This window comes from Apteryx rowi, unplaced genomic scaffold (genome assembly GCF_003343035.1).
Source record: "Apteryx rowi isolate R43461 unplaced genomic scaffold, aptRow1 scaffold_440, whole genome shotgun sequence".
In the NCBI taxonomy this organism is placed as follows: domain Eukaryota; kingdom Metazoa; phylum Chordata; class Aves; order Apterygiformes; family Apterygidae; genus Apteryx; species Apteryx rowi.
In genome coordinates this window covers 482,982-507,410 of record NW_020450695.1, presented here as the reverse complement: position 1 = coordinate 507,410, position 24,429 = coordinate 482,982, and the positions used below count along the sequence as shown (strand labels likewise).

At 42.8% G+C, this 24,429-nt stretch overlaps 1 protein-coding gene and 1 long non-coding RNA gene across 6 annotated transcripts in view; one reads left to right on the top strand and one right to left on the bottom strand.

Moving 5' to 3' along the window:
- ERCC6 (ERCC excision repair 6, chromatin remodeling factor) overlaps positions 1-112 on the bottom strand; it is a 54,704-nt gene extending 54,592 nt beyond the window's left edge. For all 3 annotated transcript variants that reach the window (XM_026076862.1, XM_026076860.1, XM_026076863.1), the window contains exon 1: positions 40-112. The gene's annotated coding sequence lies outside the window, so the exon portion shown is untranslated. The remainder of the gene's footprint in view (positions 1-39) is intronic.
- A 4,990-nt stretch (positions 113-5,102) lies between these two features.
- LOC112971448 overlaps positions 5,103-24,429 on the top strand; it is a 104,174-nt gene continuing 84,847 nt past the window's right edge. For all 3 annotated transcript variants that reach the window (XR_003255344.1, XR_003255346.1, XR_003255345.1), the window contains exons 1-2: positions 5,103-5,294; positions 10,709-10,868. This is a non-coding gene — a long non-coding RNA (uncharacterized LOC112971448). The remainder of the gene's footprint in view (positions 5,295-10,708; positions 10,869-24,429) is intronic.

Genomic DNA, 24,429 nt, shown 5'->3' with positions numbered 1-24,429 from the left:
GCGGCACGAGCCGCCGCCGGGGCCGCCGCGGGGACTCACCTCTCGTCCGCAACGGGACGCCGCGGCGCACGGCGCATGCGCAGCGCCCGCCACCAGCGCGTATCGACTCGACCGCCCACGTCTAGCGCCTCGTTGTTTCGCCAGCGCGCATGCGTCACTTCCGTAGCGCGTCACACGCGTTGGTGACGGAAGGGACGGCGGCAGGTGCGCGCGTGTGGCCCAGCGGGCGGGCGGGGCGGACATGTTGTGGCCTGAGCTAACGGCTCCCCGCCGTGGGTGGTTCCCCGCTTGGGGGTCTGCCTGGCTCCGCTGTGAGTGGCGAAGCCTCGCTAGCCCTTCCTGTGTGCCTGGGGCCGTCGTTTAGCGTGGTCCCCCTTGCCCTGTGACTTGTGGACCCCTGTTGTGGGATACCTGCTGGCGCTTTGTGTTGCTTGCTCTGATGCCCCAAATGGCGTGGTGCTCGGCCTGGGGCGAGGAGGCATGGGCCCCGATGGCAGCAAGGAGAGGGTTTTGGGGGAGCAGCAGAGCTGTGCTGTCCCCGGGGACAGCCGGCAGCTTCTAACCATATTCACGGGCCACCAGGCCTCGTTACTGTGGTTTCACCAGGCAGTGCATGGGGCCAGCTCAGGGCTGCTTGCCTTGACACCCCGGCCCACAGATCACCTTAGGCAGGTTGGCCCAGAGGTGTTGCTTGTTGGCAGATGTGCCTGCAAGGCCAGAGCCGCAGGAGAACTGCTTAGGGGGCTTATTTGAATAGTTTTGTTCTTCAGCAGGTTACTGTGCAGTGGATTAACTCAGGAGAGAAAACGCAATCTAGTGGTTGCAAAATTAGCCCAGGACTCAAAAAATCAGTGACATTGAGGTAGTTATATGACTTCATTGCACCAAGGTCCTTCCTGGGTAAAATGAGAGTAAAGGATGCTACACTAATTCATGGAAGTTAGCAGCAGGATTAGTTACAGGCAAAGTAAAAAGTTGCCTAGACAAGTTGACTTTTATGGCACAGGAAAAGGATAATAGCTCTGCTGCCTACTGGCCTCTGCTACAGCAGCAGATGCTTTGTTTTTCTCATTACATTTTCTCCAGGCCTTCACTTGCTTTCCATTATTTCTTTCCCCTTCCTTCTACCTCTCAATTCTAATGGCAGAGTCCTGGACACACCGCCTCCTCCTTTGGACAGCAGAACTGAATTTTATTTGCTGAGAACTTTGGGCCAACTCTGAAAGGATAAATACAGATTAGATTTGAAAGTATTTTGCTAATACAATGCTGATGCAGCTAGATTTGAACTCTTGGCTCCAAGGGAGAATTTATGTGATTCAATTTGATCACGGAGTTGCTGTATTCTGCAACTCCCTTTTAGTTGCCCTGTTCTGTGTGGTCTTATTGTCATCTCTTTGCAGTGAGTGCCTTGAAACAAGATGCAGATTTAAAAAAATGTATTACTGTTTTGTAAATTGTTCAGGGATGAAGACAAGGGATATAAAAATAAGTTACAGAATGATGCTATCTTATCCTTCTTGCACTTCCTTTCAACAAAATGGTACAGACCAAGAGAGAAAGAAATCTTGTTCCAGTAATGATGATACATTTATGGTGCACCTTTGATTGAAAGAAACCCCAGATCTAACTGATTAGTCAGCCTGCATGTAGAAGATGTGATCATAACTATGCAGAAATGCCACAACTGTTTAACAGAGAAATAGCAAAGATCAGGCTTGTGTATGACCAGATGTAATGTCATTTTAGTCATGCAAGTTTAAGGATGTAGGTTAGGGTATATAGCGAGAGAAGATTTCTTTATTAAATTAGTAGTGGAGGTGGAAAAAATTGCTCTTTTCAGCAGCAGGTTTCAGACTAGTATGTGATTTGTGATTTTTTTGACTTCCTACTTATGCTCAGCAAAGGCATTGTTTGGTAATCGTGCTTTACATTCTATCCTTACAGCTCTAACAGGACAAGTTTACTAACAAACCTTTTAGAGTTTGATAGCATTTCACAGTTTGATAGTACTTTATGTCCCTGAGACTTCTGCTTTTTCCTGCTCTTCCAGTCCTAGCAGCAGTGAGGTGTGTTTTGCTTAATTCACTCACTCTTCTAGTTCAGTGTTCACCTACCTGAATCTGGTTTATTGGCGCTGTGGTATATCATTTCCTGAGCTGTGTTTATGTAGAAGTAGCTTGGGAGCAGGTGTGCTCTCAGAAACCTGTCTGCTGGGGATCCTGAGGCAGAAAGCAACAAGGGTTTTTCTAGGAGCCAGTACGAATATGGTGTGGCCAACCCTAAACTGAATATAAAGCTCCTGGCTTGATCTCAGTGGCTAGTTCTATGAGGAGTCTTTTGGGCATTTCACAACTTCACTTCCTAATACTTCCATTATCTTAAGATTTAGGGTTTGGGTTTTTTTTCATTGTCTGGCTCATCCTGGGCTCCCCTTACTCTTTATAATGGACAGATGACTAAATTCAGGATGCAGCAGTCTCTCTAGAACAGTGGTTGTCCGACATTTTCTCAACCATGTCTCTACAGTGCATCAATGGAGCCCATATTGCTGTAGTAAAACTTTGTTGGTAAATGAAGTACCCAGTGATTCAAGCATTTCAAGTGTCATTGAAACTCTTTTACCCATTTTGTGGCATATATAACACATCTACAGTCCCCACACACTTGCTCTAAGAGTAAGAGTTCTGTTGTATTTTCTCATAAATCACCAGCACAGATAGTTGCATAAAATTTTATATCCTATTGACTTCTCTGGATTGCCAGCTCACTATGAGAAATTATACCATTTCCTTTACCCACTGGTGTTACTACCCACAGCTTGAATGAATAACTCTCAAACATGTTGATGGCCTGACTTTATTCTGAACTACAATCAAAAGTCCTTGGCTAAAGATGGTGCTTTCTCTTCCTTCCATTTCCTTTCTCCCTCCTGCCCCCAATCCCTGGAAGTCTCAAGGAAACACAGAACTGGTCCTCTAAAGTCCATAAGGCCAAGGCTTTACAGGTCAGCAGACAGATAGGACACTGCTTAGAAGGTATATTCTTGTGTGTTTCCCTTGCTTTGAAGTAGGCTATTACTGCAAATTTTGTTTACTTAGTTTTTAATGGCTAGAATGAAGGGGCTTATTTTTAACCTTTGTTGCCATCTTTTAAGTACAAGGAATGATGCTTTGTAATTGCTGAAACAATTGAAAATGTGGCGTGCCAAGCTTTCCAGCAGAGCGAGAAAGGCAGCAACCAGGGAGCATTTAAGGACAGAGCAACATCAAGCTGTTGTCAAAACTAATCTGCTGTTTGGAGGGGTAGGCTCAGTTTTCCAGAAACTGATTAATGAGGAGGAAAAGATAACTTGTCCTGGAAGAAGGAAAAAAGAGCTTTGTATTATTTGCCAGGAGAGGAGTTTTCAAATGAAAAGCTGTTTCTTTCCCAAGCTTGAATGGAAAATGAGTGAAGGTTTTCTTATATGTTAACAGATTTCTAATGTGGGAGATGGTCAATACTAAGTCCAGAAGTAAGAGGCTATACGCCAACATTAAATACTATTGCTAAGGGGCAGGTACTAGCAGAACAAAGGAATTATATTGGAATCCTGACAGTGACTCCAAACTTCCCTGGTGTAGCTTACGCATAAAGATTCCTATGTGCTTTGTATGTGAGGGGGCTACTAGAATATTTGGGACTGAAGATGATCTTTGTGAGAGTGTTCTGAAAGAATAATATAAAAATATGTCAGGCCCTCCAGGCAGAGACTGATCAATGTCATCTGTCTGTGAAACACCATACACACTGGGAATGATGTATAAATAATAAGCATATTGTGCAATTAGTCTGTTGCAAACTGGGTCAGGCTCCCAGGTGGTGTGAATGAAGGCTGTTCTACTGAAGTCTGTTGAAGCCGGGTCTCCCAGCAGTTGAAAATCAATGTGGCTCCATTAAAATCCTAGCACAGATAGATTCTATAGACCTTGAAAGCTTATCCTGCGGTGGTCCATACTTGATGCAATAGCCTCAACATTGTTAGAGGGGCACATTTATAACACCATGGACATCATTTACCTTAAACACATAGTTGTGCCTAAGCAGGTGTGATCTGTGGTTTAAATCTGTTCCAGCCTCAGCTGTTGCCTGGAACTGTCCACTGTGAGGCTGTAAAAATACAAGATCCATATTATAAAGCAAAATGACTTTGAAGTTATATTTCCCGTGCAGTCATCTTCACAGAGAAAATTAACCTCTGATGAACTAAAGGTTCAATTCTGCTCTCAGCTACATTCATGCATGCCTTCTGATCCTTTCATGCAGTGATCAGCAGAGTTCTGTGCATCCATGTCTCAGTATTTTACTGCAGTATTGCATTTACCCTTGTTTTCTTTTTTTCCCCTATGTGTAGATGACTGTGAGGTGCACTGCAGCTACTCTGCTAAATCACTGGCAGTGTGGTTTCCTGGGTGGGACAAGTTCTTCTTGTTTGGTTAGGTTTTTTTTAATGTTGTTCATGTTGCCGCAATCTTCACCCACTAGCATGCAAGCATTAATGGTGATTCTTAATCCTTGCTGGAGCTGGTTCTGGCAATTTTTGACATAGAGTAATTATGCTCTTGAGTTGAACTAGCAAGGCTGGGAAATTAAACTGTGTGGACCTCTTCGTTTTCCATCAGCCTTGTGGGATTACTGGAAAGGATCCTGGCAGAGTATGTACAGCAACAGTTCAGAGCTCATCTGTCAGTTCTGTAGGGTTGTGAGGAAATGCAAACAGGCTTTCAAAGAAGCTCAAATAGGAGCTTGGAAAGGAAACAGTTGCTGGGCTTCTAAAGTGGGTAATGAAAAAGCACGTTCTGTAATTTATTGTCATGATGAGATGGAAATGGGCAATGTTTTCATTTTTATTCTATCATTTTAATTCAGTTTTGTACTGTAAAATGTTATCCTTGGAGTCCTGGCCTCAGAATTCCATGAGAAACATGTCCAGCCTGTGGCTCTACCCAGTAATAACCTGCCTTATTTCCATGTATAAGCCCCTGGTTCATAGCAGGAGATGATTCTCCCTGGCCCCTTAATGGCCTGGTTGTTGCTGTTAATGATGTGCCGTGCTGACGGTTGGCCAAATCTTCATTCTTGCTTTTTAAATTAGGCCTTTCCTGGAGAGATTTTAATATGTATTTTGACCAACTAAAAGCTAAGAAAGGACTTCATGACATGACATTTATGGATTTCATTCTCAGGAAATCCCGTACATGAACTACAAGTGATTGCAAAGGAGCCACCACACAGAAAGGCTAACTAAGAAAAAGGTAATCTAAATCGCTACGTTTTCAGAAATGAATGACCCCAGGATTTGAACATCTTCTTCCAGCTCTCTTCATGCAAATGTATATGTGCATTAAGGCATTCTGAGATGGATGAGCCTCAGGCATGTGATTGTTACTCTTATTTATAGAGCAGTCCCAGTGGATGCAGTGCCTTGCTAAATATTTAAAGATGTTCCTTGTCCCAAAGTGCTTAGGCCTAAGGTTTTCATTTATTCATAGATTCATAGAGCTTAACACCAGACGGGACCATTAGATCATTTTTTCTGACCTCCTGTATGACACAGAGCAAAAAATTTCACTCAGTAATTCCTACATCAAGCCTATGTCTTGGAGCTGAGGTAGCCCAGACGACTTAATAAGACATCCCATTCTGACTGAAATACATTGAACAACAGAAAATCCACTATGTATGACTTGGTAAGTTTTTGTAGGGTCTAGTTCCCCTCACTATGTAAAACACATGTTTTAGGTAGCCTGAAACATATTAGCATTAAAGAAACAGGTGCCTAAACAAGGGGCCTGTCTTTAAAAATAGAGGAGGGAAAGAGCCCAATGGAATTTTGGAAGGAACGTCACATGCAAATTTGGTAGAAACTTGGCACTGAATTTCAGGAGAACAAACCTTCCCTTACCTGCTTAGAGGTCTGCAATGGCATGGACAACTAAGGGTTCAACTAAAATTTCCCTGAGCAGTTAGTTGTGCTATGGCTGTGCCCAGAAATACTGCCATTGTGACTGAGCTGATTGGCTGGGTACCCTTGTCCTACCTGAGGCCAATTTAGAAGCTGGATATCCCAGCACTATGCTAGAGGGGTTGGTTTGCTAGGCATGAATTACCTTAATGCCCTCAGAGAGCACTGAGTTCTGTTAAAAAACAGATGACTGGTAGATTTTAGTGCATGCCAGTTTAGCTTCTGTAGTTTTCAGTCTTTTCCTGATGAAGTATCAGCTGTGGGTCTACGCTAACACTCTGGGAGGTTTCTGTGCTAGTGGTGAAAATGCTACCAACTGAGGCATGCTGACACTTTTAAAACAAAATGCTAAAACTGTGGAGTTGGGATGAAAATAGATAATAAATGATTTAGGGACTGCATTACTTCTCAGGAGGGTACAGAAATGCTGGCAGCATTGGCAGAAATGGGAATTCCATCAGCAGTAATAAAGCATCTATATCTCTTTGTACCAGCAAGTTGAGTAGCAAATATCTCTCAGAGCCATGCCAGTGTAATAAAGCTAATATATCAACTTAAGAGAGATGCTAAGCTCTTTGAAAATAATTGTGTAGTTGGCAAGCAACAATACTTTTTACTCTGTATATTACTGAGAAATAAAAATGTTTTTTTTCTCCCTCCCTCTCCCTGCTGTGGCACATTTAAGAAATTAAATGCAGAAATCTAGTCCTAATGTAACATTAAGTTTGAAAAATCATGACTACAAATGGGAACACATTCCAGAAGTGAAAGTTTCTCCCACTACTTTACTGTGGTTAGATTGCTCACTGTTTACATTTCCTCCTGTGCATGTTAGCAGCAAATATTTCTGAACTAAGGTTCACATATAACCAGAGTTCCTGAGAATACCAATTTTTTAGGAAAGTTTCATGTTTATGCTTAGCTGGGCTGTGTGTTTCTCCAGAGGAAAAAAACAAGTGATTTTCTAGCCAAATCTGCTGCAGCTCATAGAGGAATGTTCCTGACCTTGCAGCCAGATCATCAGTTCAGGTTTTGTCTTTGCTATCTATCTTCTGTAACTCTGCGTGCTCAGCATTTTCAAGGCCCTGTATAGAAAGCAGACAAGTTTATTTCACTTTTAAGTACTGAGTAAGCATGTAGCAGGCTGTTGCCAGAGCAATTGGATCCAACTGCTGGAGTCAGAGAGGGGAGTAGAACCTAGAAGTTCAGTAAGTCTTTGCAAACAGAATCACAGAATCACAGAATCGCTGAGGTTGGAAGGGACCTCTGGAGATCATCTAGTCCAACTCCCCTGCTCAAGCAGGGTCACCTAGAGCACATTGCACAGGATTGCATCCAGGCGGGTTTTGAATATTTCCAGAGAAGGAGACTACACAACCTCTCTGGGCAACCTGTTCCAGTGCTCTGTCACCCTCGCAGTGAAAAAGTTTTTCCTCATGTTCAGATGGAAGTGTCTGTGTTTCAGTTTGTGCCCGTTGCCTCGTGTCCTGTCGCTGGGCACCACTGAAAAGAGTCTGGTCCCATCCTCTCGACACCCTCCCTTCAGATACTTGTACACGAGCCTTTCACGTTTTGTGTACTTCACAGCTGTTCAGTGGGCATCTCATCAGCAGGCATTGGCCCTCATTCCCTTCCCAGAGCCAGGATTTTCTGCTACTGTCTTACCCAGACAGTAGCAGACTGCTACTTTCTCACCTGTTGATGACCTGTGTTAAGTCTCCTTGTAGTGACTAATACTTACTATGATTCCTACAGCTCATTGGCAGAGAGTCATGTTAAGACCATATTTGAACTGTCAGATCATGGCAGGAAGAGAAGCATGTAATATTCAAGTGCTCGAAAATCTTTCCACCTCCTCAAAAAATATGCTGACAGGCAGACCCAATAGCTGCCATCTGCCTGCTTCAACACTAGAGGGAGTCATCGTCTAAAAGAAATCACAAAGGCTTCTGAAATAGCACAATTTAAAATGATTTATGTGTCTTGGAAGGGAACAAAACACTGATTTCTTTTTAAAGCCTCTGTTTTTATTGGAATACATTATGGGAGGCCTCATTTGTTGCCCAGAATGCTCTTGGTCAGAGTGAAATTCAACCTTCATGATGAGGCAGGCAGATTCAGCTTGCACTGCTCTTCTTTGTCTTAGCTGGGCTCTCCCGGGAGAACTTTATGCACAGGGCCTGGAGGTAGTTCAGTCTCTATAAATAGCTCATTGCTGAATTCTTGTGTGAGCAGATTTTGAAGGCTGTGCCAAAGTATAAAGAGTTGTGTTGTTCTAGTTCACTTCAGAGTGACACGCTCAAACAGATTCCACTGTCTGGCCTCTGTTTGTACTCAAAACAGAGGCCAAAAAAGTGACATCTCAGTGCCTCACTCTGTATTTATTTCTCCCGAATTGCAAACCTATAAGCAAAACAATAGGGGTTGACTTAATGAGGGGAGGTAGGGAGGGTTGTGGTTCCTAAGGAGGCTGTTACCCTCCCCATTAGATCCTCCTGTTGCGGTGTGGATCCTGCACCAGATGAGAGGAAGATGATGCACAGCTCCCTCATTTATAGTAGGGTTACTGCTATTTTGCTGGGTTGCACAAAAGGGCCATACAAAAGTTTGAATAGCTATGTGAGGACTCAGCAGCAGTGGAAGGTAACCCAGAGTGGTGTAAGAGATATATTGTGCTGAGTAGAGAGTGGGAAGTTATATTTCTAAGGTAGGGACCAGGTAGCTGAAAGTCCTGCAAGTTAATTCCACCAAAGCGGGGGAAGGAGTCTGATGCCTTTTTTTTTTTTTTTTTTTCCTTCTTATTCTCAGGAGTAAAGGTTGTTCATGGAGAAGGGAAGTAGAGTAGCCTAAATCCCGGAAACTCTGGATATTCTGCCCATATCTATTCAATGAGCTCTGCTCAGTGGAGATGCTTCTTTCTTTCTTCCTCTCCCAGACTTATATCCCCCGGCCTCAGATGCAGAGCACAGGTACACCTCGGAGGGAAAGGGGAAAAAAATGCTATGATACAGTTTTCCCCAGTCAGGTAGACGGGATGAAAAACAGAGTTGGGGAGGGGGAATTGGGACAGAACAGATGTGAGGGGAAATGTTGTGGGGACTGGAGAGGAAAGAACAGATGCGGAGACTGGGGGAAGGACTGCTATGAGATCTGGGGACCAGAATTAATTGCTGAACAGGGCAGCACAGAGGTGTATGGGTGGCTGTTTTCAAAGGACTTAAATCATTGAATTTAAGTGTGGTATAGCATACATGGTGAGGGGCCCAAGTGCTTTAAGATCTTTGTGATGAAGGTCTTGAGAGACAGAAGGTCTGTTGTAAGAAGGTATGAGTTACAGACACTTCAAATGGATGGCAGGAATTTAAAAGAATAATAAAATGTGTGAGTTACAGCTATTGAGACCCTGTTTAGAGTCACTTATACTGTTGTCTGAATATAGCCTTTAAAAAGTTACAGGCAGTGCCCTTTGTCCTTTTGGCAACACTTTAAATGTACGGAGTTCTTGCTAAAGTGGGACTTTATCCACGGTTCCTTGTGCGCTATACTGCTCCAGCTCAGCCATGTATCACTTCTAATAAAGGAACTTTCCCAGTGTCTGTCTGCAGTTTCATTCTGTTGAATCCCTTGGACACCTCATCATTTGTTATTCTCACCTAAGGCCTTGAGATATGTTTTGTTAAACAACTAAAAGAAAATTGCATTGGGAAAGCTGCTGATGTGGTTCCTTTTGCCTTTCAGACTGTAATCCTGCAGATCTGTAGTTATTATAGCAGATCTCTGTTTAGAGCAAGGAAGATTTCTCAAGGTGCTGGTTAAGACTTCCTGGTTTGTGCTGCAAATTGTTAATCAGTCCATGACAGCATAAATAAAATTAAAGGGTTTAATTAAAACTAATGAATGAGTGAATGGAGAATACACAGCATGTTCTTCTTGCAGACCCCTGGTGCTCTGAATAATTAAAATGTCACAGAGTAGGAGATGTCTTAGCAGAAAATGTTGGAGCTGCAAAAATAGAGGCCTCTGAACTTTGGTAGTTTGGGAGGGTTTTGTTTTTTAAATTGGTTGAAATCAGTTTATGTAAGTTAAAGATGCAAAAATATATACAACTTCGATTTTCATTAGGAAGGAGTTGAAGTCAGATGCTTAGTGACAAACAAACCCTGCTTCATTTTGAATCAGTGTTTGCATGTCTCCAAAGATCTATTTCCATACTATTTTAGTTCTAAGCCCATATCACCAAGAGGATTATTTTCTTCTTTTGACTCATCTATGACTGTATTCTTGCAAAGCTCAGTTGTTATTACAAGCTATTACACTGTTATTATTCATTACTGTTCTATCTAAATCAAAGACAAGCATTCTTTTGGACTTGAAAACAAACAAAACCACTGCCTGAACTGGATCTGTCTTTGGCTCAGGTTTGGTGTATGTGACATGATCAAATGACAGGCCAGGAAAATTGCTTTAGCTGGACTGTTTTATCCAGGGGGCACAAAATGGGAATTAGAAGGATGAGGCCACAAGGCTGAGCAGATTGTTGGAAAACTCAAGATTACGGATTGGGCCCAGAATATCAGTTGTAGGAATAATGGGAAAGCATCTTCCATCTTGCTGCTTTATGGTGGCTTCCTTTTTGTCTGCGATACATGTTTGATACCACCCCTCTGTGATCTGTTCTAAGGCTGGCTTTCTCCTTCTCCTTAGCTCTGGATCTTTCCCTGGATCCCCTGACCCCGTGACATCTTCTGAGGCAAGGAGCCCATTGGAGGGTGAAATAGGATCTGGATAAATGTCCTGGCTGCTGACATCACTGATGAAATAATAATGCCCCTACAGCCTCCCTTCTGTGGCATAATGACCCAAGGTGAGCCTCAGTGAGGGACATTACTGAGTGTAGAGGTTTAACTACATGTGCTGGGAGGTTTAAAAGGTACAATACCTCCATCAAGTGCCCCTAGAGGCCATTATCTAATGGTAGGCAGTACTGGTTGCAAGTTAAAGTGGGGTGAAAAGGTGAAAATCATCTATGAGGTAAATGGCTATTTTCTTGTATAATCCTAGCTCTGTATGATGTAATTTCCTAAGATGGCTGAGTAAGTTAATTTACCTTGAGAATTTCCACCAATTTAGTCTGATAGGTTAAGAACAGAAGAACAGTGCAACTTCCAAATGGCACCATGGAGTCTTTGATGTCCAGACTGGGTATACAAAACCTCACTACTAATGATATCCACAAAATATTCCCTCTCAATGCTTGGCTGTCTAGTTTAGGGGAAGATCAGACTAGATTATGATAAAGGTCCCTTTGAGCCTTAAACATTTATAAAGGAGTGAGTAGACTTTGCCAGGAACTCAAGTGATTTCTTAATGTTACATTAAATAATATTTAAAGTAACCCTAACATATTTGTAGTTGGCTTAATGCTTTGGCATTATGAATAGTGTGGAGAAAAGGTATCTCAAAAAGTTTTTCTCTGAGAAAAAAGGCTTTTGAAGAATATGGAGTTTTTATGCTTAAAGTTTTCTCTTTTCATATATGTTTTTGTCTTATTTTGGTCAAAAATTCTTTTATTTTGGAAGCAAAACAAAATTGCATTCATGGAGATTCTACCTAGGAAAATACGTTTCCCTGCACCTTATTTTGGATGTGTTTGAGTGGAGGGGGAAGTTATATTCAAGAAAATGCAGACCTTTCAGTGTGCTACAAAATCCCAAATATTCATGGATTATGAAAGCAGACTAGACTTTCTGGTTCACCCTATAATACTAGAGGCCTTAGTTATCCATGAAAATAGTAATTAATAACCAACAATTGGAGTTAATAAGTTATGGTCGCTCCCGCATGTAAATTATGCTGATTTATGTGAATTCTTAGACTTTAATGGATATATTAATAATTAACTACAAATTAAAAATAATCACAAGTGCAAATGAGAAAATATATTCCCACTTGTTACTTTATGATTCAGTTTCGATTAAAAGGCTCAGTACCCATTTTCAATCACTGAGGCTTGTGTGCGGCTCCTGGTGACACCAGTGTATTTTTGGGGTGACTCTTATAATGTCAGTGGAATTACTCCAGATTTACACAGATCTAGCCAAAAGCAAAATAGAGTCCATGGACCAAAGCATTCCGTTCTCTTCAAAGGGAAGATGCTCACATCTGTAATAAAATATCCTAGGTCAGCCTGGATTAAGCCTAGCTATTTGGCGTCGCTGGGACTCTGTGAATGAATCTTGTTAGATTTCAGCCTAAATGGTTGAAATCCATAAGCAGCCTTCCATAGACTTCACTGCAACAGATCCAGCCCTTTAGATTATTAAAGATTCTTCATATGCAAAGAAGCTTTTCATTACAGCAAGCTGTAGTTAATGTTGTGAAAATTGGTTGAGCTTTTCATAAGCACACATCTAAGAAGAAGTAATATTTTATAGGCTATTATATTTCCTAAATTCCAGAAGCTGCCAAATATGATTACAATGTAGCTAGAAGGAGAAAGGGATGAGATGTTTGGGATTCTCTCCATGCTGGACTATTTTTGCAAGACAATAGGGAGAGTTCTGGTGTAGCTATATGCTCCTGCTCTATTTATCAGCACAGTACATTTTTCTAAAAGTGGATCAAACAGTTGCCTCTTCAGTTTGTTTTCATGCTAGTTGGGAAGTGACCAAGAGCCAAAATTTCAGATCAAGATTCTTCAGTGAATAGTCCCATAATAGCTTTTAACTTAGACTAGTTCAGTTTAATGCTTGCTACCAAAACACAGTCGGATATATGGCATTACACTTCTAGGAGGTAGGAGCTCTGGCCTGTATTTTGCCTTTTGGCCAGATATAGCAGTGCCTATACAAAAGGTATTGCTGTGCTTTCTTTCAGGGCAAATAGTTGGAACTTCAAGCCAATCAGTTCTATATTAAAACTTATGTCTTAGTTAAGTCCATTCAGGACTTTGGCACAACTCTTCCCCATTCTTACATATTGTGTGATTAGAGAATAATAGAAAGTAAATCTGGGACTGGTTTACAGAGGTCACTTCCTCCTCCAGCAGAGCCTAAGATTTTTATCTGATGGGTTATTTGCCTCCTTTCTGTGTAAGGGAATGGTAGCGTGGTGCAGCCTTTCCCCTGCCTATAGGGCAGGTAGATTGACACTCCTGGAAACATCTGTCTCACTGAGTATCAGGATCACTGCTGTCCTGCACCTGTGTAGGAAACAGTACTCCCAGAGCTCCTGGATCAGAGCAGATGGCAGCACTATGCATTCACTTTACAGAAGGGCTGGAGAATGATTGTCCAAGAATAGATGGCTGACACAGCTGTGACTGCCAGCATTCAGCATGCATCCAAGTTGCTCCCAGGATTTGTCCTAGTGAATCATGCTGGAAGGGTCCACAAGTTGGGCAACCTGATCTGGCTGACGGCACTTCCTCACAGCTCCTGCATCCACAGGAAGCTTGCAAAAGTTTTTTCAACGTACCCATGAGCAACCATGTAGGGAAGGGGGGATTTTTCTTTTGACTGGATAGGATCCACCCCAGGGCTCTAACTGTTAGGGAAGCCTTTTTGTCCTCCAAATCTTTTGGATGAAGGTATACTGCTATATAGTCTTTCTCCCTGTAGAATATCTAGGGGACAAGATTCTTTTATAACCAGAAGTGTTATGACAAAATTAAATAAAAAATAAAATTTATTTTCAAATAACTTCATGACAGCTAAATTTATTAGAATTCAGTCAGCCTAAAGAAACAACAGAGCCCTGTTGCATGGGTCATGTACAACTATGATATACCCAAGCCTGAGAGAATACTGGGTAAGGAATAATCTTAGACTTTTCTATCTGGATGATGGAGAAAAAGAGCAAAGATGGCTTTGTTGTCTTTAAATCCAATATATTTGCCAAATGTATTTCTTTTATGCTGTCTTTCCCCTAGTCTGAATAAAGTCTGGCACTGCTTTATTCCGCATAAATCTTATTCAGACCCTGGTTAGCAGGGAATGGCCAGCCTCTGGTTCAAGCCTGACTCCTGTGCTGCGGTTTATGTTGTGTGACTGGGTCAGAGATCTCAACTACTGAAGGAAGGGAATCAGCAGGGCCTTCTGAGGCAGAAGGTGCTCTAGTATTCACTGCTCACCCAGCCCAGGGCTATGTGGCACTTGTGCAGACATGTACTTGGTGGGCTGTTGCCCTTTCCTATGTGTGAACTACTGCCAGAACTCCCCTTCCCCCTGGTTTTCTGAAGTATTATCCTTTGGCTGTTGGGAATAAATAGAACTTGCTACATATGTTGTATGTGACTTGCAGAGTAAGGAATTTCATCTTTTATGTTTTGTATAATGGGGGCTGGAATAAGTTTGTAAGGACTGGCCATCTGATGGGCCTTCCTGAGAGATGACAAAACTACAAAGACTGAGCTTGCTAGCGGAACAAAGATATTATACACCACCTAAAGCACTCTAGTCTGTATTCAGCAAAGAGGCCCTTCTCATCATGTCATAGAATAAATGAGGCCAGAAGGGGCCTCTGGAGGTTATCTCTGCTCAAAGCGGATTATTAGATCAGGGCCGAGCTTTGAATATCCCCAAGGATGGAGGTTCTGGAGCCTGTCTGGGCCCCTCTCACAGTGTTTGAGCATCCCTACTGTGCTTTTTTCTTTTCCTAATATCTAACCAGAATTGCCCTTGTTGCAACTTGTATGTTGCTGATCATAATATTCATCTGATTTTAGATTATGCCAGCGGGCCATGGAGTCATGCAGCTGTGAATCAACACCAATAACTAGAATAGGCTCAATACCTAATTCTATAAAGAAATCCCCTTAAAAGGGACATGAGACCAAAACTAGTATTAATAGAGCCTTTCAGTGTGCACCTCCAGTGGCACATCAGAGAGTTGTCAGTATCCCTAATACAATTTACACTGTATCAAAAACACAAACCTCAGCAAGTACAGAAAGTGAAAGCAATTTTGGAATGATCTGTGCTGGAGCAATTCCCTCCACAATAGGTCTAAACTAACCCAAACTGATGCTTTTTACACAAATGATTATAAATAGAAGCCAAAATTTTGTCAAACCAATAGTGCAAATGTAACATATTGGCCCCTTGGTGTCATTTGAAGAAAATTAATGCAGAGGGCCAAAGAGACAGAGTCTGCAATATGTAATGCTCCGGAGACATGGCTGAGATTTTGTTCCTAGTATAGCAGAAATAAATGCTCTTGGCAAGTCATAAGGGAGAAATAAGACATGTGCGTAAGTAAGATTAATCAGTAAAGCCAATGTCTATCTCATGAGTCATCTCTGACATCAAAAAGCCCAAGGTTGTTGCATGTCAAATTTGTGCTACCACAGGAAAAGAAAAAATAACAAAGAATCTCCCAAGCAAATTGTGCTCTAGATTTGGAGAACAAGCAAGCACTAGTGGTGATGGGGGCGGGGGAAGAATGGAGGCCTTTCTCTCTCCTCCTCAACAGAAAATGAAATGTGGACTCATGGACTGCGGGCATTAGTGGGGCCAGGTCCTACTAATGGTTTGCACATACTGACATACGGTGGAAAGACTGACTTTCTCAGCCTTTACTCAGGTAAACTCTCGAAGAACTAAATGGGAGTGAAACTGGACAAAGAGCCTGATTCTTTCTGATGGGATTGCTAGATCTGTTCGATCAAAGGCAAGGAAACTTTTCCTCAGTGAGGGTCAAATAGGCTTTTCCAACACCTTTGGTGAGCCACCATCGTGTGATTGAATAATGGGGGGGGAGAATGGGCACAGAAGTGTACAGCTTTGGCCCCCAGGCTGCAGGTTCCCTGCTCATCTCCCCTTTCACACAGTGTGGGCATGGGTAGACTGATGCAGAACTGCCTCTTCTCTGAGGTACTAAACAAGGAGGGCTTGATGTGTGCTGCCTTGCCTTACTTTGCAGCAAACCACTGTGCCAGCTGTTTGTCCTTCCTGCAAGGACAGGGAGCTGTAGAGTGAGAGGTGCTCGATTTCTGCAGCAGCATTCTCTGCTTTCCTCCTCAATTTCCTGGAACAGTCCAGGTTTGTGATGCACTGGGGATGGCTTTGCTTTGCAGCAAGAACAGGGCTGTCTGCAGAGTTCAGCAGAACATCAGCAGAACCAAGAGCTGTTCTTTCAGATCATGGGACTGTGATCATGGTCTGGCTCTTGTAAAAGAACATCTGTGTTGAAGGGGGCAGATATATGGCCTGTTTATCCCTTTTGTGCTTTTTTTCCTACCTCTTCCCTCCCCAGCACATTTCTAGTTCTTACTTTCAGACCTCAGTGAACCTGTCAAGCACAAGCCACCCTCATTGTGAGCAAGGCAAGGACAGATAGTGCTTTAAGTATAATGGAGCTGACTGTGGGTTGGCTGCATCTCCAGGGCAATCCCATGTTGAGCTTCCCCCCAGGAGATGCAGCACTGTGATGCTCCCAAATGGGCACAAGCCCTGAAGGCACAATCTGGCTATAGTGTTTTTGTGACAGTGGTCATGTGGGCTAGTTCACCTGGGACTGAAAGGTGAGGCCTCGTGTACTGAAAAAACATGGGTCTGTTCAGATTGAGCTAAAGTGAGCTCTGTAGGTGGAGTTTGTAACAGGCATATATCCTTTTGGGAATGAGCACAGGGCTTGGGTGGGGAGGTGAACTGAGACTGGCCAGACAGTTGTGTATAGGAAACAGTCACATAAGTATCAAGTGTCGGGAATCCTGGGCACCGGGACAGGAAGGTGGGTGGATAGGGATCCCTGTTTCATTTCCGTAGCAAGGCTCTTACCAGCCGTTGCTGTAGAAAGTGCTGTGGAATAACATTTGCTGCTGCAGTGTCAAAACTGAGCTGTTGAGGTAGGGTTTCAGCTTGCTCAGTGTATGTGCAAAATGCTGTCCTGCTCCCCTCAGGCTGAGATAAGGCTAACCGCTATCTTGCTCTTCAGGATGACTTTTTCCCCTCTGGCCAATTCCCTTTCTCATCTGCCAGCTTCCCCAGAACAGGAAAACAGCGTGGTACCCAAATACAACTTAGAAGATTAACCACTGCACAGCAAAATAGGACTCAGCAGAATAAAATTGGAAGGGGAAGACCCACCCTACTTGCATCACAAGCTCGTCTACTGTGCAGCATTTCCAAATGGTTTCTGCTGTTGAGGCCAGTAGGAAAAGACACCAGCACCCACTGCCTCCTGCTGGACAGCAGTGAGGCAAAGGCACAGCGGGGCTAGCTGATGAGACGGCAATAGCAGCAATGGGATGATGAATGCCTGCCAGCGGGCCAGGCAGCCCCAGCCAGCCAGTGTGCTGGAGCCCAGGGCCTTGCTAGTGTTGCAGCTGAGGGCAGAGTGCCAGGCTCCCTATGTGTGTATTTGCAAGACACTGTTGTCCAGTTTATGAGGTTGTGAGGGGAAGTTTTTTGAGCACTGTGTCCAAACCAGTGTGCAGACATAGAGACTTTTAAAAGCAGCAAGACTTAAGGCTAGCTCTCCTGTGTATGGGAGCTTTTAACGTAGGAATGTGCTAGCTGTTGTCTCATTCATGTTAAGCATCTTGAATGGAAAGTACAGACAAGTTAAGGAGAGGAACTGGTTGCCAAATGCATTGCTAGATAAAAGATGCAAAAATGGAGTTAAAGATGAAGTTTCATATCAGTCATTTAAAGGTTAAAATCATTCAGGGATGTTGTAATTAGCTGTGTAGTTCCAGGAAATTCTGAATAAAAATTATATTGACAAGATATCCCATCATGTTAAGAATGCACAATTAGAACTTTTGTCTTCAAGTGAAAAGGAAGAAAAGAAAAAACGAAAGCCCAATAAAGACAATAAACTAAGATTTAAAAATCAGTGTCCCCCAGCCTAGTGCTAAAAGCTGTGAGAAGGGAAAGTCCGACTCATACGGTTTCTGCATGGATTTATGCAGTTAATGGACCTAGCAGCTACCCTGCAGTTACTTTCTCTGCCTGTGTGGAGCCACTGTGTGCTCCTTGGATGCAGGAAGAGAATGGATGTACCTAAGTACTGATAAACTTATCTGCTTCTGGAGGCCCGGCATAGTGCAAGTGCCCTGGGACAAAGTACTTGCACTGCATTAGAGAGTTCAGTGATTTGTGCCTCTCTGTTTTCTGGACCAGCTTTGTATTGTCTCATAGCAGAGACATCCTGTGCTCTGCAGCTGTCATAACACTTGCAAACCACCCACTCTTCACAGGAGCAATTACATGTAACCTAACCCCATGCTGTGTGTGCAAGCTGATCTCTCCCACCGCCCTAATTCAGACTCCAGAATCCCTTTGTTTGTCAGTGCTGTCACCTCTCTAGCAATCACAGTAGACCAGCTTCATTATTTTCCAATTTGTGCTCTGGACTATGAGACCTCGGACCTGCCTGTCACCTCCCATGAGAATTCCACTTAAGGAACTCAGACAGGGTGCTATCCGCTTGAGATTCCCTCGCTAACCTCTTCTGGATTAATTAACAGGCCAATTTATTTTTCTTCTAATTTTATGAAGTTACTTGTCATCCATATTTTTTGCTTCTGGTTTAATTCTGTCTCCCATCTTCTTTTCCACAGCAGAAATTTGGATGACAACTTATTGACACTAATTTATTTGAGCGCTTATTTCAGTTTACCATCACCATCCTTTCAATTTTTCTGCTGCCACATCTCTTACTGTATCCTGGGCCAGTTTGAGTGGAGACCAAGAAGGAGAGCTGTGGCAAAAAAGGACCTCCCATGGAATCCAGTTAGTTTTATATTGTTTCATCCTGCATTTTTAGATCAGGAAATTTGCTATGATGGGCAGACCTTTCCAGAGGGGCTGCAGTTGTGGCCAATTTAGGTTTGATTTGTGCTGAAAAGTTCTGATTGGAATGCAGATTTTGGTTGCTCTGAAGTTTAATGTTTGGATCCACTCAGGATTTAGCTAGGGGGAAAAAAACCCCAACAGAATTGTTTCTAGAATAAATATGTGTGAAGTGTTCAGGTTTGACCAGAAGAGCTTTTCTGTTTCTTGGGAAACTCATTATAGTTCAAACCAAAACAAAGCTTGTATTGGTTTTTTAGTTCACTAATGTCAGTGATAATTTAGTTCACAGTTATCACTGATAACTTATTTATCCAACTTTACTCTGCATAGTTTCTGTAAAAGTTCTCTGGAAAACAACTGGAGCTGGAAATGTCCCAAAGAGACATTCATGTGATAAAAATAATCCTTCTTCAACTCATTTCTTGGGAAGTTAAGTGCCTTTCTCAAGGCTATTAAGGATCTGAACCACTGGTGTCACTTCCAAAAACTGAACTCCGGTTACCTGCAGGAGTGCCTTTGCTGGGGCGCTCTGCTCCTCTGTTACATTTGTACCTCAGTCAGGTCGTTCTGACGTTGTTGTGGGTGAAGGCTGAAAGAGCCTTTCTACCTATTTGACTTTGAAGGAAGTATTCCAGGGAGAGCACTGGTGCCGCAGATTGTGGCAGTGTCCTGTGTTGTTGAACTCTGCCTGGGCCAGCCTCCTGGGATGTAGGGACAGCATTAACTTCATTTTTATGCCTTTGTGGTGTGTATAATAAACACAAACTGCAATTGGGCAAGAAATAGTGAAAAACTACTTAGGATTTCTTTCCTGTTTCTCTGACCAAAAGTGTTAGCCAGCACTGATATAAGTGTTCCTGAGGGAGTTACGTTTCACAGTTAAAAATAGGATGTACTGGCCAATGCTTGAAATCTAAAATTAGGCACCTAAATAGAGATCTAAATAGAGTCTAAAGATAAGATCAGTTTGGAGTAGGAATCCTCAGAAACAGAATTCTGGGGTCAAACATACACATTCTGGGCAAGCCAGACATCTTATGGGGCCATTTGCGGAGTGACACAAAGATACAGGTGCTGGTATTGTAGCCTCTTCCTCCCCCTTCTATACTGAGACATACAGGAAAATGCTGTTGTTGCTTTTGTATGTGTGGGGGAGAAAGAGGCAGAGGGGCTGATGAATTTGCTCAATGCCATGCAGAGACAATGGCCAGGTGCCCAGTTTGACCTTGGTTTTACCAGGTTGGAATGGTTGCTCTTCTGTGTACTGGACCTTTTCTGGGTGATTGGTTAGTGGTCAGCTAAAGGCAGAATTGGAAAACAGCTGCAGCTTGGTTGTGCCATGAAGTCACTAAACCCAGAGACTGTCAGAAGGGAGGAAGAATGGCAGTGAACCATTAGGATGGCATGGACTGTCTGCCCTTCAGGAGCTGGCCCTTGGGTCACGTACATTCAAGCCACATTCAAGCCAGGATCTTCTCCCTAAGTGTAAATGGGCTGCCTCTGCATGGGGACTGTAGTTGTGGTTGGTCCTTGTGCAGTGGGTTTGGGTCCCATCCTACTCCCTGCAGGGCTATATCAGAGCTAGGCATAGCCTACCTGTGCATAGCTAGGGGAATTGCCTGAGGGAAATCATGGATTCCGGGGTGGGGAAGGTGCATCTGACCAAGGGTTATATAAAGGGAAGAGATGGGAAATACAGCAATTTTTCTGGCCAATAGATGGTGCTCTTCAGCTGATTTTCTGCCTTGAGCAGAGTGTTCTATAACAGCTTGAAGCAAACCCTTTCACATTGTTAGCTCCAGTAAATTTTGTCTGAACTGGGTTGAACTGCCCCATTATGAAAATCAGAACAAGCTTTGGAAGCTCTTTTCAGAGTGGGCCAGTCCGATTAGCAAGGCAGATTTTTTTTCCATTTGTAATTATGATTTTATTTAAACTTAAACAATTGTTACACAATAAAAAAACACCCGCCCCCATGTACAGTTTGCTTCTGGCGGCCTGACAACATGTGACTCTTAAATTACACAATGACAAGCCAGTGGCATTACAGTATCAAATAGGAACATAGCATGTTCTAAACTTACTAAAGCCCTAAGTAATCAGACTGTGACAAACTAACACAACTAGACAGTAAATCAAAGCAAGAATAGTTCCTTCCTGGCACTTTGGATCCTTGTGATGTAGGGTCACATCTGATTTAGGCCAACTGACAGCTGTGTTCTGAGTGAAGATAGTGCTGCTATGCTTTCTTCTGCTCCCAGCTGGGTGCTTATGCTATTTCTGGGTCAGCAGTGACAATAGTGTGGCCACTGAATGAGGTGGATCGGCTCAGGGCAGGCTTGCTAGATCAGCAAGTGGGTCCAGTCTGTCCCACACCCACCCAGTGGTCTAGTCTAATAGAGGAATGTAGGGGGTATTTTGCTAATGCACTTTTGGGTTTTTTTTTTCTTCAGTAGCCTGGGCTTACACTGTCTGATCATACAACTGCTCCTCAGTTTTGCCTCTTTTTACTTCTCTGAAAGTATTTTGGTTAATGTACTTTTCTTGAAAGGTAGTTTGTGTCTCCTGCTCTTGCTCCCAGCTGTGTCATCCTATCACCTTTCTTCTGCCAGCTCTGCTGCTTTTTGGGGACATCTGTGACCTGATTCAGTTCACTAATCTAGGTGAAAATTATCTGTGGAGAAAGGCAGCAAGACCTTCCCTCTTTTAGCAACAGTGAGCCAGGAGATCAGATTAGCTGCTCATGAAACTGCAGCTGGAATCTCCAGGAGCTCGATCTTGCTCTCATTGAGGTCGATGGCAAAATTCCACTTGACTTGAATGCCACAGGAGCAATCTCTGTGCTCCAGTCTTGCACGTGCTTATAAAGAACAGCACAGGCATAGGTTTTGTGCCTCCTCGGAGTTAAGCATACCAATATGTGCTTCATAGAAGCTACCTGTTGCCTGTGATGCCTCACCCTTAGGAAAGCAATATTTTAAAGAACTCACAGCTGCTTACAGGAAGGCAGTATATCACAAGGAGGAGATGTGTTGCATCAAAGACAGTGCTACATCTGAGATTAACTTCCCAGCTGTCTCTTGATTTACTTATAATCAAGGGCATGTGAGCTGCAACTTCCTTTCTTTACTTTTCCTTGTCAGGAGGACCTGTTTAATGCAAAGCTAGGAAGCATGACAGGACATTTTGTTATGCTTTGTTGGTGGTTTATGTGGCCAGCACTAGCCTAAGTCACTTTATTGGAGGTGTGGAGCACAGCCTCCACCATTAGCTCAGGAGAAAGTATCCAATCTGTTCAAGCTGGCAGGAGTTTCTTGTTAACAGCCCTTCCCTCAAAAGTGTTATCACAGCGATCTAATGCATTTTTATGGGTATGAAATCTTCCCCTGATTACCGAGCTGAAAGGAACATGAGAGCAATTTGTTCCGGTTAATAATCAGGAGGCTTAACTTGAAATGAGTTGGAGTGAAAGCAAGTGTAAACCAGATGCAGAAAGAAGAGAGTTGCAACCTACTGAGGAAGTGCTTGAGGTTTCTTGAGCAGATTTTTCTTTAAAACAAAAAATAACATGTTGAAAGTGCACATCAAATCCCTGATGCTTTGTCTTTCCACTGCAAAGGCATAAGTGTGTGCTGCTGAGAACAGGGAGAAGCATTCCTTTGAATAGCATGTGTGGGAGAAAATGAAAATGGTTGAACTGTGCCATTATAACTCTGGAATGGGCCTCTCTTGTGGCTGTTATGAGGTTGCCAGAACAGCACAGGCTGTTGCTTTTTCTTTACCTGATGGCCAATAAAGAAAGTTCTTATCAAGACTATCTTGAGTTTTACGTGACTTTGTTTCTGATTCTTGTAGTCTATGCCAACTGATAAATTTAGAAGAGGTGCTTAGATGGATGAATATCTTAGTTTCTAACTATCTACAAAAGTAATAGATCAAAATAAAATCAAATCAGTTCTCTTTTTCTCCAAGATATTGGTCTATTTGATTACGTACCCAAAAGGTCCTGATTTCCTGGTGATATCCTGGAGGTATTTGGAATAATTCAAGGTTCAAGTATAGAAGTATATTGAGGTGAAGAGGGGCAATTCTCTACAGTGTTTAGTCTTACTTGTGTTATGATTTCCATGTTAGGAAGCATCAGTGACCTGTCCTGAAGGAATCTAAAGCATGGAGCCTGGCTAATGGCAAATCCTGCTCTTAGCTCAATAGATACGTTATTGGTTCTGTTAACTAAAACTACAGATTGGTCTGAGACACAAAGTTAGTCAGTGTCTAGATTCACCAGAATTTATGGAGGCTCAGATCATCTTTTCAAAGGCAGATTTAGCAACAGCGCATAGATTCAGAAGCTAGATGGTGTTGACAGCTGACTTGGAGTTGCATCTAACAGCAGCATTTTTCTAAATATTGGATCAGTGCCTGAAAGGGAATCCTAGCCCTGGTTGTCTTAACAGAACACACAGCCATTGCTCAGCTCTGTGTATTTTTGTTGTTACCTTATAAGTTCACTGGTACTGCTGTTCTTTGTCAGAAGGTTTAATATATCCCAGAGCACCCATGAGTGTCTGTCTACTGGAGGCTGTGTGTCCACTCTGTAGTGTTTATTTCCCTGGAGCTGAGTGGGTGGTAGCCATCAGAAAAGGAGTTCACCCTCTTTCTGATTAGAGTAGTTTTTTTCCTCTCTAACATACTTGTCTCTCATCTCGCATTTAACTGAGTCTAACGGATCCTCTCTTTGGAAGCTAGTTGTGAGGCATGGGGCACATCCTTCTTTCCATAAATCTCAGTCTTAACAGAACTTCACATGACTGCTGACACTCCTAGTGCAGAGCTTTGGCTGTGAGGCCAAGTCTGGCCAAGGAGGCCACACAGCTCTAGCTTGCCTGAAGCTGTATATAAAGCATGAGGCCTTCTCTTTAACACTTGCTTTTTATTTTCTGCTACTTCCTTTCTTTGGAGGGTAATGTTGTAGCTACCAGTTTGGCCTGGTGGGTCCTACCCAGTGCAGAATGTCCCTGGTCTGCTTGGGCTCTGCTAGCTTGGATCCTATATCAACATACAAGAAGGATTTATTGCCACTGGCAGATTCAAACTTGTTGTTTAATCTTCAAGATTTTTTACTATTCAGGTGGGACTGGCCAGAGTTTCTTGATCATTTATCTGCCAATTATCTGGGTGAATTATAGATTTTAGCAGTACAATAGTAGTTAAGCAGGGCTTGCTTTCTTCCAGCTCATTAAGCCACTTAGTGTTGCATTAATCTCCAGATCACGTCAGCCATACAATAATGTGACCATTTACATTTGTTGAGAACTAAACCTTTGCTGAAACACAAAACATCCATGGCTTAGTGACTATTAGAGGTGCAGGTTATTATATTTATTTAACAGAAGGAACATAAATCTGGGCAGAGGAACTTTGGGAAAACATCTCTTAAAGTAAGGCCACATTCTACTGTGCATTTGGGTATATTAGTAAAGCAGTGACTAAAAAATGGTTGTCAAGGAGAAGGAATTCATTGTTCCTCAGATCCTGAGAAGTCTCAGCCACTTCAGGAGAGGCCATGAATAGAAGTGTGATCCTTTGTCTCAGGTAATGGCCCTCTTACCTGCTCCCTGTTGC